Here is a 17,301-nt window from a genome sequence, read left to right on the forward strand (position 1 = left end):
ATAGTAGGATTGGATAAAAAATCTATAATAGAATGGGAAGAATATTTAAGCCATTATGTTAAGATGTTTATCGAAGAATTGAAAGAACAAGAAGAATGTGACAAAAATGACATGAGACAATTGAATAAAACAAAACTCTCTGAGCTTCGTCAACCGGTCAAGGAAAGACAGAAAGAAAAACAAATGGCACAACGGCCACCAATTACTGCAGCCCCACAGTATTTCACACCACACGACGACTGTTGTTATTCATGTGGGCAACCAGATCACTGGAGTAATGAATGTCCTTTCTATCTTCAGCATTATTTAACAGCCTAAAATACAATAATGCATAAATCTGCTTTCACCCCCCTACCTGATATGAATCCTCAGCCCTCATCAAACTAATGGTAGCATAAAAGAATAGCTAAAAATGATACAGTAGCAACAAGACAAAATAATTCCATTTTTTAAGGCTATTTCTAACTGAATGTGTTAAGTTGTGTAATTACAGGAAAGGAGATGTTTTAAATCAGCTACACAGAGGCTGGAGCGAGTTGTGTTGTGAGGACAGTTAAAACAAAGGACACAGACCCCTGCTGACATTCCACAGGTTGTAAACAATGCGACATGAGCCGTGTTGCAGTGGGGAAGATGATGTCAGGCTCATGGAGAAAGTGACTCCTGTGTCCAGTTGTAAGATGTAGGTAAGGAGAAGAATTTTGAGTAGTAATGAAGGTGTGAATCAGATTGTAGAAGTGGAGGTGTGAATCAGTTGCTGAAATGGTCATCTAAGAAAGGTCTCTAATGTAATTAATGATAAAAACAATTGGTCAAAAGGAAAGATGTTTTTTTGGGCAAGACGGTGATGCACAGAAGATTCTAGTTGGCTTTGAAAAAACATTGCATTACAAAGCCCATGAGATGTTTTTTATCAGGAATTTGTTAATTACAGAAGTTGAATTTATCAATGAAAGTGAAAATGGTTACTCTTTCATCCTTACTGTACAATGATTTACAATCTCATTTAGAAGACATGGTTCTGACAGGGAAGTCTTCGCAACATAAATAAATAGTGGTGACATTCACTTGAAAAATGACTTGAAAGGTTTCATATAAAATAGATGTAGGTTTTAATTCAATGGTAAAGGAATGATTTCCAAAGTTCAGCACAGGTGAGGTCAGACAACATAACACCCCAGTTTCAATTTTGCAGAAAGAAAAGTTGTATGTTTTTCTTGTATTTAACGAATATGTCTAGTTCTCCTTTTACAGTTGAAGGAGACCGGAAGCCTTAAAATGACCTAACAAAGGTCATGGATGATCCAGATTTAAATAAGCATTCAGGTGGAGATACCTGGAATGTGACACAGCAGGGGGTGGCACCAACACCAGTGCAGAACAGTGACACCATCATTTAAAGAAAACCTGGTAAAATAACATCTTAAGACTCTCACAGGTTCCACAAGAAGGACTACAGCAGAGACGGCGTAGTTAAACAGGGGGAGTTGGATCAAGGTGATCTTTGAGATGATCAGACAACAGTAGCCCAAAGGACAGGTAACATAAAAAGATGTTGTGTCTAAAAAGGAGGTTGATGTATGAATGGAATGAATGGAATGAGCAATGAATGAACAGTGAACAGTATTGGTGAAACTGATGTGGGGATTCCTGGTTTTATGTCCTAAATGGGGGACGCCCCGGGTAAATCAAAGCGAAAAAGAAAAGAAAAATGAAAAAATAAGCAAACAAAAACTAAGAATGAACCTAAAAACTTAAACTACACTAACAATAAAAATTAGCTCATTTAGATTAAAACTAAAACTGATCTAGATTTAAATAAACTAAAGAAGAAATAAAATATATATTAAAAGTAGAAATAAAAAAAAATATAAAAAATGTAAAGAACCAATATGGAAATAATAAAAATACAAAATAAACAAATGGGGTAAAAGAACATGTATTGTGGTCGACTCATACTGCCAGGTAACAGGCAGAGGGCAGGGAACGTGTATATTACTCTCTCCAACCAGGGTCAAAATCAGTGGACGCAGGATTTTCTGACCTGGATGAGTAAAGGCACTCAGAAGCATCAACCACATTCCCCATCAGAAAAAACAAGCGGATAAGTACATGGGGAAATTACCCAATTCTATTACATTAATAAAAAACTTTTTTTGGTCAGAGCTACTCCTGAATGAAGGTTGTTTGTGTGTAGGTTCAAGAAGATGGACTCGAAGAAGATTGAAGAAGACGGATTTCTGGGATCGTTTTTTCCTCTACACGCCTGGAATCGGATCATGGACGAAGAAGACCAGCTAGACTACGAGGAAGAACAGTCGGACCGACTGGTGAAGAACAATCATACCAACAACCAAAGAGGAACAATCGGACCAACAGACGGACTGGACTAATGAGAAACATGAAAGAATGATGAAAGACCACCTCTAAATAAGGCCAAACCTTGTGTCACCGTTTTAAAATGTTTTAAGCATAACAGACAGATGATTATATTTTCGGTTATACATATAGCGTGTGCAGGTACATGATAATAATATGTTATTGGGAAAATGATAATATTAGATAATATAATAATAAAGTAATGATAAAATATTGCTGCGGAACAACCATTTACTTAGAAAATTGGACCTTTTTGTTTATGACGTGACCTGTAAAGGCCACGTCAACAGGGGGAGTTGTTAGATTGGAAATTATTCTACACTATACGTATACGCCATAAGTTAAATTAATGCTAAAAAGATGATCAAAATATAGAGTATAAAATACTAGCCTCATCTAAGAGCTTAAACGTTTAAATACACATTCACAACCAACATTTCACTTTCATACTGATATACACTGTGTCAAGGGTAGCTTGAAACAGACTAGAGATTATTCAGCGATTTAATGAAGGACTGTCTGTCTGCTCAGTTCACACCTGTGGACATGAAACAAAAGGGCAACACGGAACACACCCAAAAGAGGGGGGCTGGAAGACAAAGGAACTTGCCCACACAACAGGCAAGGAAGGAAGTTACTCTCCAGGTGACTCGAAACAGGAGTTAACATAAAAGAACCACTGCCCCGGAACAGACGCCCCCTGGACAGGAAACTTTCCCTTAAATGTAGAGACAACCCATAACCAGAGACCGTCTTTCCCGGAGCTATTGACCTGTACAGCTGCCGGCAAAGAGCGAGTCCGATCGATCGTAAAAGTTTCTATGTTTGTTTGTTTTGAAGCGGTGAATAAACGACCGTACACTCTGAATTGATCCTTTTTTCTCCATAAAGCAAAGTATTAAGACCCGGAGGTGACGTCGTGTTGGAGCGACGGTAACGGACTCCGGTTTTATCCGTTTTACAATCGTTGTTTATTAACTAATCTTTATCTACTAGGTTCTGGTAGTGAGTGACACATGTGCGAAAAAATAGGTGAAATAAGGCGGCATTAGCTTAGCTACATGCTAACGTCATGCTACAGAGGTGGGATTAAATAAACGAATAAGCTTCGAAAATAATAAGCCAAATTGATAGATTAATTAAACCATATCGACGATAGTGAGATGTTTATTTCCCCGTGTAGCGACACAAGGATCTCAACAGGATAAAAAGGTTGTCGTGGTCAACGTTGACAAGTGTAACGGCTAGTTTTAGTGTTAGCCGCGTGACAAGTACAAACTTGAATCAAAAACTTCGAAGAGAAGGTAACAAACAAATCTTTTAAGAAATGAAACAAATAAACAACAAAAAACGGTCACTCACGGAACATCGAGTCCTCACCGATGTACGAAAACATGACGGCGATGACACCTGCAAGTGGACGAACGCTCGCTTCTGATTGGCTGACACCTGAACCTGCGTCAATGATGACGTACACGAGGCCTTTAATGCGTCTTTATCGAAGCGATATAAAATGTAATTTCCACCTGGATTTACCGTATTTCGCATCGGACCTTCGGTAAGTATCACCTTTTCCAATTGAGTCCATCATAGTTCTGCTTTAGCCACATTTTTGCTAACAATCCCACAACTGATCCAACGTCACTCAACACACATGTCAATAAAAACTACTTTTAACGTAATTTAAATGTAAATGACTCGTTTGAATTAGGCAGTAACTTAATTACTTTGACATGTTAATTAAAACAGCAAGAAATATTATAAATATAAATGTATTTATTTGTACAAGTAGGAAAATTATTGTACAGTTTATTACCACAGATCAATGTTAGTAACATCACAATAATCCATAATACATAATACACGTTGCCTAGAAAGTGTTGTTTCAACAGTTAAGGTTTATGTTTTAATTATAATTTAATTATATTTCTTAAAGAATTATAAATGACTTTTTTTGTACAGATGATTTCAACGATGGACCTCGTCACTATCGATCTGAGCAGCTTCTCGTCCGATTGGACTGATCCAAGCATGGAGTCGGACACAGTCCACTCCACGTTCCTGTCCATGATCGGGGACCTTCCGTCTGCTCCTGATTTGGACTCTGCTGCTCACGACGATCTGCTCTTGCTCAAACTCATTGAAGAGGTTGATGTCGAGCAGTTGGAGAAGGACTTGACCTCAGAGTTCAAGATGACGACGGCCCCTGAAACCAAACCCTTCCAATGTGGAGCCACGACGGTTCCATCGTTTGGACGAGTGCTGTCAGAGAACACACTAAGGCACTACCATCAAGTCCCATCTGGGTTGACTTGGGTCAACAGTGGAGTCCCCCCAGGGTTCTGGGTTCAGCCGCCACCAGCTGTGGAAGTCATGAGCCCGCTCGTCTTTTTGTTAGTGTCACACATGTTCATATCCAACTCCACGTCTTAAATATCGTCTTGAAATTAACTTTCCTTTTCATTCTAGCAACAATCAGAACATCAGGTCGACCTCCAGCCGCGCTCCTTCTCCGCCTCAGGCCTGCTCTTCCACGTTAGTCCTCACGTTTGATTCATCTAAATGCACACTTAACTCATAACATAGATCTAATGGCAATGATATGATGTTCCACCAGATGCTGTGGGGCCAGACCGTACGTCAAGAGACCAGCGAACGCCTTCATGGTGTTCATGAGGGAGAACAGGCAGATGGTAAAAAACACCATGAAGCCGAAAGATAGTGCCGAGACCAACACCATCCTGGGGCACATGGTGAGTGTCTAGAACACAGCCAGATTTGAACAAGTCCGAAAAGCTCTTGTTTGACGACCTGTTTTCCCTGTTTCTACAGTGGCGGAAGTTGTCGTCTCCAGACAAGGATTTTTACTATGGGATGGCAAAGGATGAGAGAAGAATGCACGCCGAGAAACACCCAGACTGGTCGGCGGGCAACAATTATGTAAATCACTTTATTTTCTCTCTTTCTCTTTTGGTAAGTGTTTTATTAATCTTTTTGTTTCTCTGTGTGCAGGGAAGGAAACACAAGAGGGAGAGAAAGAAGAAGAATCGTATCATCTAAAGCCGCTGTTTTAACTGCTGTACATATGTTGAGTGTAAATAAATTATTTTTAATCAAAAAGTCTTTTTGAATGCAGCAGATGATGTTGTCTACATCAGGGCTCGAGAACCTTTATTGTTTATAGAGCCATTTACGGGACGTGTCCCGCCAAAATAAAACTCTGTTTGACGGATAAACTGAATGCTAAACAGCTAATAGTCCTATAAAGTATATTTTACAAAAACAGGAAAGAAAATTATGAACTAATAAATGGTCTGTTTTAAACATGTAGCATGTGTCTGAAAGTTTAACTCTTTATACTCTTTATGCAGAAATTAAAAGAGAAATCTGGGGCCATCTTGTTACAAAGAAGTAGACGTTTCCCTCGTTTATGAGTTTAAATATACACTAAAAGTTCAACAGAGGTCCCGTATAAAGAGCTAGCAAGCTAAATGCTAAGTGGCTAACTCTTAATCCAGGACTGTCATATTTTAAGATAAATTAATAAAATAAATAGGAAACTATTTTTATGGACCATGACTGGAATGTGGGGCCATTCCCTGTCCTTCAGAGGGCTTTTCCTCTCCTCCTTTTCCCTGCAGCGGTGATTCTCAGCGGACGTGTTTACAGTAACTTCTGCTTCTGAAGTCTTCGCCAACTCGTCTCGGTTCAGCCATCATTCATAGTAAATAAAAACAAGGAAACAAGTTGGCTGAGAAGGCAGTACATCTTACATTGATGACGTCCAGGTATTGTTCTAGAACGGTGCGTCAATAACAACATTCATTTGACACCTCGGCACATGACATTAGAACTCCTGTTTTTCTTAATGATAATCTTTTAAACTGACTCAACAAGAGAATTTATCTTGTTTTGTAAACAAATGCATAGTATGTTGTGGCCGGCAGCTACACTTTAGGGACACTTGGCGGCGCCAGAAGCAATATTTTAAACCTTATGTATTTTCCCTTTTTAATAAGACTGTGCTTTGAGCAGTAAGTTATTCCAAAAGACAGACTTGAACTTGATTTTTAGACCAAGGAAACTAATAAAACTTCAATTTGAAGGCACACGGGCAGGATATGGGACATTTTCCCTTTCTCTTGATTTTAAAAATGAAATGCAAGACAACCCGTTCTCTCTTCTAAAAAAAAAAATATTGTGGCCTCATGAGCAAGAACAAAAATTAATTAAAATTTCAAGGGATTAATCTGCAGTATTTATTGGAATTTGGAATGATAATTTTAAAGAAGAAAACATGAGTAGGGGACACTTTGATTTCTCTTAACGTATCGTTCAGAATACTTTTCACCGTCTGTCGGTCCTCCCTGGAGATGTTTGTCTTGAGTTTCAGTAGAGCGGACACGTGTTTTTCACTGGAAAGAAATGGACACGATTCGATAAATGGCAGGTTATTCTAGCATGACATCGATCTTTTGGTCTGGACTTTATACTCGTCCTGATAAAGTTTGTATTTTGGTACCTGAGGTCGGGATACGAGGAGGCCAGTGTGACGACTTGCATCTGTATGGCCGGAACATCCTGGAGGCTCAACACTCCCGCAATCATGTCCAGGTATTCCTTCAGCCAGTTTTCTTTGGAACCCTGCACAAACATGTTTCAATAAGCTTTTAATTATCTCTTTGAAAAGTTAAATTAAATATATGAATACATCATACATAAAATGCACTTTTTCTTCTTTTTTTTTATTTGACTGAAAAAGAGAAAATATGGGGTTTGAAAATATATTTTTATTTACTAGTTTCAGTGCTGGAGGAGCTAATAATATGTAGCGGGTCCCAGCAGGGCCTTCGCTGACAGATATGATAATCCTGGAACCAGAAACTGTTTCCTTCAACTGATAAAAATCTCTAAACTTAGGAAAATGTTGTCGGAACATGATCTGGAGCTTGTAATCCATGCGTTTGTTTCTTCTCGTCTGGACTATTGTAACAGTTTGTTTCCATGTCTTAACAAGAAGGAGCTGTCTCGCCTGCAGTTGATTCAGAACTCTGCAGCGAGAATTCTAACCCGCTCAAGTAGAAGAACTCACATTTCTCCGATCCTTAAAACTCTTCACTGGTTTCCAGTTTCTTTTAGGATAAACTTTAAAATTCTGGTTCTTACTTTCAGAACTATTCATGGTCAGGCTCCTCCTTACATCACTGATCTGATCCAGCCTTACACCCCAGCTCGGGCTCTGAGGTCTGTGGATCAGAATCTACTTATGGTTCCTCGCACAAGGTTCAGAACCAGAGGAGAGAAATCTTTTCAGGCTGTTGCTCCTAAGCTTTGGAACAATCTTCCTCTCTCTTTGTGCTTGATGGAGTCTACTGACTCCTTTAATAAACATCTTAAGACGTTTTTATTTGTTCAGGCTTTTCCTTGATTTTCTGGAACTCCTGTTGTGTTATCAGTTTTATCTTGATCTTTAAAATATATACTTTATTGAATATTGTTTTGATTGTTTAAGCGCTTTGTGACCCTGGTCTGGAAAAGCGCTATACAAATAAGAATTACTTACTTACTTACTTACTTACTTACTTACAATGGACATGAACGACACCGGACCACAAGTGCTCATGAACTAAGTCTCTTGGATTATCTTTATTCACATATTGATAGAAGGAATGACGTTAAAGCTAACTTAGCATTAACTTAAGACACACTTATGTTGTCTAGCTAGCTAGGACTTCACTTACCTCTCATTCCTCATTGCTTTATCCCTGCTGCGGACTTTCTGATATCCATCTAGGAGTTATACAGGAGTTCCACCCAAATCAAAATCCAAATGATATATTTAACAAGTTGTTGTCGGCTAACGTTACCTTCCTCACGCAGTGATTCTCATCGCCTGCCTCTCTCTCTCAACAATGACTGTCTGTCAAATCTGCATCAACTTCCTGCTCCCAGGCTCGACCTTTGACACTGTTGAGTATAAATGTCTGGATACAAACCCACTTTTTATCATAGTATTGGCTCTTTTAAATTGATATAGATATTTATTATTTAAATTGTTGACATAAAGATTATATTTAAATATATTCATCATTCATTTTAACAAATCTAGTTTTCATCCTTGGTGAGATTTTAAATGTATTTGTGATACTCACAAAAGTGTTTTGTTTAGATATTATTATATAATGTTTTCTGTCACTTTTTGGTTTGTTGTTTAGTCCCACTAAGAGGGTGTAATAAAGATAAATGTGCAATGCCATGCAGAAAACGGACACAAGGTGGCAGCACTTGCGGGCGACGGTATTCATGGCAATACTTCGCACAAGTGAAACCCAAGAGACTTGGTTCATGAGCACTTGTGGTCCGGTGTCGTTCATGTCCATTGTAATTCCAGGTTGGTTAAGAACTCTTTCTTTAATTCCTCTTACTTTAAACTGTTTATAAGGATTTTTGATATGACAGTTATGTGTGTGAACATAGAAAGTGCTGCGGTTCATGATCGTGGCGATTACTAAAATGGCGTCCGTGGCCGTAGTTAAATGCTTCTGTGTGTATTTTTCTTTTGACTCCTTGACTTTTGTGCGGTAATATTTAATATGTTAAAATAGTCGTGTGTGTGTGGTGTGTGAGTCTGAATTGTGCATTTGTGTGCTATGAAGTTCAGACCAGTTATAGGAGCCGCCCTGGTTGAAAGCACGCGCAGAAATAAATATGTTATACCGTTTTGGCGAGTTAAACTGCAAAAGAGATTCATTTTGTTTTATTAAGTGTTCACTTATGGCATCTACTGTACATAATGTACGATTATTATTCTTGATGAAAGAATGAAGGGTGTATGTTGGAAGTGAAGGAATGATTGATAACAAGAAAATGATTAGTGATTAAAAGACATGGTTTGTTTTCAAAGGAAAATTGTAAAATTGACATTTATGTAAATGTACTTTGAAAGTGGTTTTTAAACCATTGCTAATGCAAAAGAAAAAGAACAAAGGAAGAGTCACGATTGCAGTTTAATGAAAATATGTGAATAAAGATAATCCAAGAGACTTGGTTCATGAGCACTTGTGGTCCGGTGTCGTTCATGTCCATTGTAATTCCAGGATTATCATATCTGTCAGCGAAGGCCCTGCTGGGACCCGCTACATATTATTAGCTTCTCCAGCACTGAAACTAGTCAATAAATATATATTTTCATACACAATATTTTCTCTTTTTCGGTCAAATAAAAATAAAAAGTGCATTTTAGATGTATTAACTTTTGAATATAATAACTATGATTATAATATTACCCTGAAGGTATAATTTTCAAATCATTCATTTTTGATCCTTGTTTATTTAGATTTACAATATAATGGATAAAAAGCTATGATTTGATTTTTATTTTGTTCATGGAGATAATTAGAGTCTCCAGAACGGGAATTTGAACTAGTGTTGTCTGGGGGTCAAGGTGACCCCGAAGGCCCTAAAACAAATGTGTTTGTGGTATCCCTTGTGTTGTCTCAGGGTCAAGGTGAACAACCTCCACCACTGCATATTTGTTCACTTTTTAAAAGTTATTTTGAAACCGACTACACTGTGGAACATCTTTTCAGTTTTGTCTCGTTTTATTTTCATTTTCTAAAAGGTTGAAAGGAGAAACGACTATGAAGATCTTTTGATTTATTTTTTAAATCAAAGTGAAAAGTCAAGTCAAGGTTAACTTCTTTGAGGGTAGAGGATCTAAACCGAGTCTCAGACGGATAAAAATGCCCCTCAATATAAAAAACGAAATTTGAATGAAAATGAAGTAATAAAATGACATGAAGCTAAAACGAAGATAAATCAAAAATAATAAGGAAAATAAATGCAAAGATATCTTGAAAAAAAAGTTTTTTTATTGACCTTGCATGAAATTAATTAATTGAATTTTTGTTTGACCTGAAACTTTGACTTGGATTTAAATTGTGACCTTTATTCACAATAACACCTGGCAAAGTCATCCAAATGTTGCTGCCCTGGAATGAAGGTGCCGCATGAAAACTAGAAGCATGCTTGTGCAAACAACGAGACAAAAGTGAAGGTGAAAGTACGATGAGTGCGTGGGTGTGTGCACGCAAGGGGTGGGAGGAAAGTGGGAGGAGCCTGTAGCCTCAGAAATCCTCCAACGCTCAGAGGACCAGAGAGTTATTTCCCCGACTGTAACTTCCAGGAGCTCACATCAGCCAAAGGCTGCTTGGAAGAGAATCCTCTCAAAACGAACAAATCTGGTGAGTAGGATGTTTGCGTTAACAATGTGTTTTGAATTTCTGTGTAAATGTAAATGTATTTTAACATAAAATCTGGCTGAGGATAGAAGTTGAAGTTGATAATGTTTGTCAGTTTAGTGCCAATAATTAAATATCAGGCTCTAGATGAGGTTAAAAAATGGCAAATAATGGGTTTTTTTGTTCTTAAAAATGATTGTTCAGCATCTTAAAATATTCAGAAGTGTAAGAAAAAATCATGTATGAATGGAAAAAACCCTTTTGTCATTTAAACGCTGTATTATGGTTTTCCTGCAGAGCAAACGGCTTGAATGAGGCTCCGGTCAAGGTCAGCGGCGTCACACGTGCCACCGATCCCAGAGGGAAGCCCAGCCGGAGGTTGGAGGTTCCCCAAAATATGGCCAGTCAGCAAAGGTCAGAAGGAACGCTCAATATCTAACCACTTATTTGTTTCTCTTCCAGTCGTCTCTTTTGACCAAGACCTGGAGCAATCTCACTTTTACGAGGCAGCACTTCAGCTGGTGGACAAAGAGAAGCTTCTGTTTGGTCAATCAGAGGAAGACAAAAAAGTCCTCAAGCTTGTTTCGGACCAGAAAATCCTGGAGACTCTCGTGATCCAGACCATATAGACTAAGAGTCTCTGAAGGGGGAACAAGAAGCGGCCGTGTTAGTGTCCGCCGTGAAAGCAGTCCAGCTGCAGGAGGAGCAGGACCAACTGGTGGATCAAATGGCCGGGTCGGCGCCATCCTGGAGGCAGAGCAGATGGAGGCAACAACACGACCAAGTGCTCACCAGCCTGGTGGAGGAGCGAATGGAGAACCCGTCGGTCTCAGCAGTCCGGTGAAGCAGAACTGCCTCCAGGCGAAGATCCACAGCATGGGCCTGCAGATGAAGGAGGACCTGCTGACGGTCGTGAAGGTGGTCAAGAGCTGCTACCCTCCGGAGATGGACATCTGTCAGTTCTATGCCGAGCTGTACCACCAGTAAATGAGCAAAGGCTTGGAGGAGATTGCAGAGTTCGGGCTGGGGGATGAGGACTGCAAGTTCCTGCTGCAATGGGTCACTGACTATTATCCTGGGTAAGTTGCCCGTCCAACTCCCCACCAATGCTATTCCTACCTTGAACTTCCTTCTTTGTTTTTAATTGGAAATTAAAGTGATTTTATATTTATCAATATAATCTTCTTATTCTATAAGACTGTTTAAGAACCCTCTTTTGGCGCCAGAGATCAACTTTGAAGGTCTAGGAAGTCTGCTGCCTGACCACATGGTGGCGTCGCTGCAGGAGCAGTACCTGAGCAAACAACAGGTATATTTACACATTAACTACACAGTAATATAAGCTTGTAAAACATTATTGAAGAATAAGATAAAAAAACAAACATTTTCCAAGCATTGTTATTTTGTTTCAGGTGGCCAAGACAAGAAAAAACATGTAATTTACCATTTGTTTATTATAAATATAAGTTGTATAAATTGACTCCACCCCTTACAATATGACTTAATTTAGTAACTAGTGAATCGTTTCATTGAAGACAACTTTGATGGGCAAGACAAAAGTGATTTTATATTTATCAATATAATCTTCTTATTCTATAAGACTGTTTAAGAACCCTCTTTTGGCGCCAGAGATCAACTTTGAAGGTCTAGGAAGTCTGCTGCCTGACCACATGGTGGCGTCGCTGCAGGAGCAGTACCTGAGCAAACAACAGGTATATTTACACATTAACTACACAGTAATATAAGCTTGTAAAACATTATTGAAGAATAAGATAAAAAAACAAACATTTTCCAAGCATTGTTATTTTGTTTCAGGTGGCCAAGACAAGAAAAAACATGTAATTTACCATTTGTTTATTATAAATATAAGTTGTATAAATTGACTCCACCCCTTACAATATGACTTAATTTAGTAACTAGTGAATCGTTTCATTGAAGACAACTTTGATGGGCAAGACAAAAGTAATTTCCATTCATTATTCATTCATCATCAGGTTTGTCCTGAGAGACAAAACTACACAAAGTTATTGAATTATTTAATACATTTTTAAAAAATACTTTCACAGTTAATGAATTGTTTTTTTTACATATAGAGTTTGATATTTTGATTCCAATAATTAAAAAATCTGAATTTCCCTATTCCATAAACCAGGGTCACAAAGCGCTTAAACAACAAAACAATACACAGTTAAAATACCTACAAATTAAAAAAGTATTTAAAAAAAAGTTCTTTCTTAAAACCTTTTTTTTTCAAATGTATTTTCTGTTCGATTGTTGTCATTTTGAACAGGCATGGTTGACTGATTTGACAGCATTGCAGTTATATTTTTCTGACACAGGGGGAGCCAACATTTTTTTTTTCAAACTTACGTATTATGACTTTAACAACCTTTGGAACAAATGTTTTTATAGATAAGATGTCTCGGTTGATCTTTAACACTTTTCTATTTATACACCTAAGATTGTAGGATTTAATCATAACTCGTGATTGATAACGTATCAAGCTTTTTTTGGTTTGATCAGGCAGAGATGACGACGTTCATCAGTCAAGTCCTGGCGGAAGCGAGGGAATCGTGGAAAAGCGAGCCGACAAAGAAGGACGGAAGCTTCACCATGTCCTATGACATCATTCAGGTATTTGAAAAAAAAGGATTCTTTTGGCTAAATCTAGTAGCGGTAACGTTTCAAACCATGACTTCATTTTCACACTTCAGCTCATCAACGGAATGCTGACCTCAGCGGGAATGGTCGTGGGTGATAGAGAGAAGGTCCAGTGTATAACTTGAACTGAGCGACTCGCTGTGCAGGTAACGTCTCTCACGTCAAAAGAAAAAAGATTCAAATGAATTAATGTTTTAGTTTCAAGGACTTCCAGGAGGACGTCATGAAGCAAAACAAGTGGAGCAGAAAACCGTTCATCAAAGCCAACCTCGGATGGATTCAACAATTCAGGTGGAGCCTCCGACTTCAGGGTGTGACCGCGAGGTGGTCATGTGACTCAACTGTCATGTGTCTGCAGGGATTTTATTTTGAAGAAGAGCTCCATGATCCTGGACGACGTTCGAGAGAGATGCATGAGCGTCCTGGCCGACATGAAACAATCGGCGCACCAGTTCCTACTGAGCCCGGTCCACCAGGCGCTCAAGGTGAGTGTCAATAACAGACGTACAGGTGATCAAAATAAAAATCCATCACTTGTGTCGCCCCAGCCAAACCACAGAAAGCTTGGAACCCACGATTGGCTGCACTCGTCAACGTTCGACAAGATGATCATCCCCTGAATCTTCTCACCAGGTAATAAAAAAGAGCTAAAAAAAAAAAGGTTTTCACGAGCTAAGACTCATGATCCGTGTCTTCAGGAGTTGATCGGACAGCTGCACCAGGAGGTGACGGTGGAATACGTCAGACGGCTGCTGAAGGGAGACGTGAAGCTGAGGAGTCGGGCTCAGCAGCAGGAGGCCTTCGACAGAGTGACGAGCGACGCCGACACTTTACAACGTTGGTTCAGTGATCAGGTGAGAAACTGTGGTGAAACTATGGACGTAGTTCAGTGACATTAGAATATGTTGAATTTAACCTTAAACTTGTTTTTATTGAAATGTTGTTGTTTAAGCATTTAATTGTTTCTTTTAAATAATTGAATTCAATAATGTGTATATATCGAAAGGTTGATTTTGTGGTTACAATTTTTTGAATACTTTCAAAATTAATTAATTGTTTTTTTACTGTAGAGTTTGATATTTTAATTCCAATAATTCAAAAATACATTTTTTGATTTCTTTTTTTATTTTTAATCGTAGCCTAAACAAAACATAAACATTCATTATATTTATAGTTATTTAAAAGGCTACCAATTGAACTATAATATAAATGACCTTTATATGTTGAGTGTATCCTCTCGTCCTCAGTTATCGCCAGAATCTCGCGGGATTTCATTGTCCCTTTGCTGATGACATTATGATTGATGCCATGAAAACCGATATTGTAAAATGAAACAGGGTGTGTTTGGTTTCATGCAATACATTTTTGTAAGAATTCTGACCCACTCTAGTAGAAGAACTCACATTTCTCCAATCCTTAAAACTCTTCAATGGCTGTCAGTTTCTCAATGGCTGCCAGTTTCTTTCAAGATCAATTTGAAATTTCTGGTTCTTACTTTAAGAGCTATTCATGGTCTAGCCTCGAAAAGCGCTTTACAAATAACACTTACTTACTTACTTACCTTTAAATATACTAATTATTGAAAAAGATTTTTCAATTAAAATAAATTCAACTTTTCAATATAAAAAAAACATTTAATTTAACTTTTCAAAGAGATAATTAAAAGCTTATTAAAACATGTGTGTGCAGGGGTCCAAAGAAAACTGGCTGAAGGAATACCTGGACATGATTGCGGGAGTGTTGAGCCTCCAGGATGTTCCGGCCATACAGATGCAAGTCGTCACACTGGCCTCCTCGTATCCCCACTTTATCAGGACGAGTATAAAGTCCAGACCAAAAGATCGATGCCATTTTAGAATAACCTGTCATTTATCGAATCGTGTCCATTTCTTTCCAGTGAAAAACGCGTGTCCGCTCTACTGAAACTCAAGACAAACATCTCCAGGGAGGACCGACAGACGGTGAAAAGTATTCTGAACGATACGTTAAGAGAAATCAAAGTGTCCCCTACTCATGTTTTCTTCTTTAAAATTATCATTCCAAATTCCAATAAATACTGCAGATTAATCCCTTGAAATTGTAATTAATTTATGTTCTTGCTCATGTGGCCACAATATTTTTAAGGGATGATATTTGAAAATAAAAGTGTATATTTCTTAATATAATATTTGCAAATGTTGTGTATTGTTTACAAGGCAACTTGTACATTGTAAATATTTGAAAATACTTATGTTTTTTCTAAATTAAAAATGTTTGGAATAAAGGGTGGACTTTTTTTTTTTTTAGAAAAGAGAACGGATTGTCTTGCGTTTCATTTTTAAAATCAAGGGACAAGAGAAAGGGACAATTTCTCATATCCTGCAAGTGTTCCTTCAAATTTAATAAGTTTAATAAGTTTTCCTGTTTTTGTAAAATATACTTTATAGGACTATTAGCTTTTTAGGATTCAGTTTATCCGTCAAACAGAGTTTTATTTTGGCGGGACACGACCCGTAAATGGCTCTTTACACAATAAAGGTTGTCGAGCCCTGATGTAGACAACATCATCTGCTGCATTCAAAAATACTTTTTGATTAAAAATAATTTATATACACTCAACATATGTACAGCAGTTAAAACGGCGGCTTTAGATGATAAGATTCTTCTTCTTTCTCTCCCTCTTGTGTTTCCTTCCCTGCACACAGAGAAACAAAAAGATTAACAAAACACTTACCAAAAGAGAAAGAGAGAAAATAAAGTTATTTACATAATTATTGCCCGCCGACCAGTCTGGGTGTTTCTCGGCGTGGATTCTTCTCTCATCCTTTGCCATCCCATAGTATAAATCCTTGTCTGGAGACGACAACTTCCGCCACTGTAGAAACAGGGAAAACAGGTCGTCAAACAAGAGCTTTTCGGACTTGTTCAAATCTGGCTGTGTTCTAGACACTCACCATGTGCCCCAGGATGGTGTTGGTCTCGGCACTATCTTTCGGCTTCATGGTGTTTTTTACCATCTGCCTGTTCTCCCTCATGAAAACCATGAAGGCGTTCGCTGGTCTCTTGACGTACGGTCTGGCCCCACAGCATCTGGTGGAACATCATATCATTGCCATTAGATCTATGTTATGAGTTAAGTGTGCATTTAGATGAATCAAACGTGAGGACTAACGTGGAAGAGCAGGCCTGAGGTGGAGAAGGAGCGCAGCTGGAGGTCGACCTGATGTTCTGATTGTTGCTAGAATGAAAAGGAAAGTTAATTTCAAGACGATATTTAAGACGTGGAGTTGGATATGAACATGTGTGACACTAACAAAAAGACGAGCGGGCTCATGACTTCCACAGCTGGTCGCGGCTGAACCCAGAACCCTGGGGGGACTCCACTGTTGACCCAAGTCAACCCAGCTGGGACTTGATGGTAGTGCCTTAGTGTGTTCTCTGACAGCACTCGTCCAAACGATGGAACCGTCGTGGCTCCACATTGGAAGGGGTGGGTTTCAGGGGCCGTCGTCATCTTGAACTCTGAGGTCAAGTCTTTCTCTAACTGCTCGACATCAACCTCTTCAATGAGTTTGAGCAAGAGCAGATCGTCTTGAGCAGCAGAGTCCAAATCAGGAGCAGACGGAAGGTCCCCGATCATGGACAGGAACGTGGAGTGGACTGTGTCCGACTCCGTGCTGGGATCAGTCCACTCGGACGAGAAGCTGCTCAGATCGATAGTGACGAGGTCCATTGTTGAAATCATCTGTACAACAGATTATTGATCAGATAAAATATGTTTAAACCAAAATTAAAACATAAACCTTAACTGTTGAAACAACACTTTCTAGGAAACGTGTATTATTGTGATGTTACTAACAATGATCTGTGGTAATAAACTGTACAATAATTGTACTACTTGTACAAATAAATACATTTATATTTATAATATCTCTTGCTGTTTTAATTAACATGTCAAAGTAATTAAGTTACTGCCTAATTCAAACGAGTCATTTACATTTAAATTACATTAAAAGTATTTTTTATTGACGTGTGTGTTGAG

The 17,301-nt window shown here is 38.4% G+C and overlaps 1 pseudogene; it reads left to right on the forward strand.

Annotated features, from left to right (window-relative positions):
• Nucleotides 1-8,330: 8,330 nt before the first annotated feature.
• Nucleotides 8,331-15,752, forward strand: LOC148071572 (tumor necrosis factor alpha-induced protein 2-like; annotated as a pseudogene).
• Nucleotides 15,753-17,301: the final 1,549 nt, after the last annotated feature.

Source organism: Callionymus lyra, chromosome 9, assembly GCF_982586985.1.
Source record: "Callionymus lyra chromosome 9, fCalLyr1.hap1.1, whole genome shotgun sequence".
Lineage (NCBI taxonomy): Eukaryota > Metazoa > Chordata > Actinopteri > Syngnathiformes > Callionymidae > Callionymus > Callionymus lyra.